The sequence below is a fragment of the Mustela nigripes genome, unplaced genomic scaffold, assembly GCF_022355385.1.
Source record: "Mustela nigripes isolate SB6536 unplaced genomic scaffold, MUSNIG.SB6536 HiC_scaffold_148, whole genome shotgun sequence".
NCBI lineage: Eukaryota > Metazoa > Chordata > Mammalia > Carnivora > Mustelidae > Mustela > Mustela nigripes.
This window is the reverse complement of record NW_026739562.1, coordinates 6,473,941-6,475,454: the sequence shown is the minus strand read 5'-3', so window position 1 is coordinate 6,475,454 and position 1,514 is coordinate 6,473,941.

The following is a 1,514-nucleotide window of genomic DNA, read 5'->3' as shown; positions in this document are numbered from 1 at the left end:
GAGAATCTAAGTGTTCAGAAAGTGTTATCTATGAAGAAGAAGGAAGAGGAGGGAGAGAGGGTGGGGGAGGAATTCAGGCTTTCGGCTCTGACTGCGGATTGTGCTGCCCCAGACGGCCTTCACAGCAGCATTAGGAGTCGGGGGAGACGCGGCAGAGCGTAGCGCTGGACAGCGGCGCTGACTGATACAGGCATCAGTCGCCACACGGATTCTGAAATTGATTTAATCCCGTTCCTCAGTCATACAAGCCACAGGCCACGTACTCGGCAGCCAAACGTGGCTGGTGGTGCCACCATCAGCACGGCCAAGTCCCAAAGCACTGGCCTAGAGCATGGGTCCCAGATTCAGATCCCGGCTTGTCGTCTAATAGCCACATGACTCTGGCCAGTTCCTTCATTTTCATCTCCTTCCGTTTCTTCATCTACAAAATGGGGCTGATAACGGCACGCATGTCCCAGGGTTGTTCCCAAGATCACCTGAATTGATATTTGTAAAGCACGGCAACGGCCCTTGGCGCATAATAGGGGGTGTTAAATAAAATCAGATGACAGATCATGAAAGCTGTCCCTAAGTATAAACGGTCAGGCATCACTCCCCTCCCATACACAAACACATCTCAATACTTAATCATATTCCCGATTCCATACAGAGGGAGCCGGGCATGTGTCCTATCTCCTTTAATTTTAGTGTTTTTATGTAATTTAAATGACAAATATTAATGAAGAGAAAGGAAGAGGGAAGCGTGTCAGAAACAAGAGATCCAGAAGGTATAGGAACTAAACCCTAGATCTTACCCAGAGCTTCCTGGTGGCCTGGGTAAAAACGGAAACATGACAGATGTCTCTGTTCTTATTATATGATGATCAAATGAGGTGGTATGCTTTCTTTTGTACAAGACCTCACCCAAAAAGAAAATCTTGCTGTATATGCATCAACATAGATTAAAAGCCTATGATTAGAACTCTGGGCGAATTCCCAAGTTTCTCAGCTCCTACACACAACTAAGAGAGGCAAACCCCACAGGTGGGTGGCTTTCTCTCTCCATATCCTCTGCCCCCAAAACTCTATTGGTCAATCCTCCTGTTCCAGAATATTCTAATAATCTCTGACTGTTTCCACCTGGCCCTGGCCCTGACCCCGTCGCCCACCCCTCTCCCCGCCCCAGGTCCCATGTCAGGCTACAAGCCCTCCATGCTTCAGCGGAAGCATAACCGGGCACACATGTGTTCCTAGCGCAGAAATCACTGTAGAGTCTGAGAGGCCTTTTTAGTCATGGGACCCTGCAGTATGGCCCATTTCACATCCAGAGGAAAGGGTTTTGTAGAGACTCAAATTTCTTGCCCCCAGCACCGAGTGAGTCAGAGGAGGGACCTGTCCTGGATGGTGAGAAATGGCCATGGCAGCATCTCTGAGGTCCAGAGATCAGTGCCAACCCTGGGCCCAGCTCCTGCTCTGTCTGCCTTCTGCCCAGGAGTGGGCACCAAGCTGCGGGCCGCGGGGGTGGAGAAAAGCCT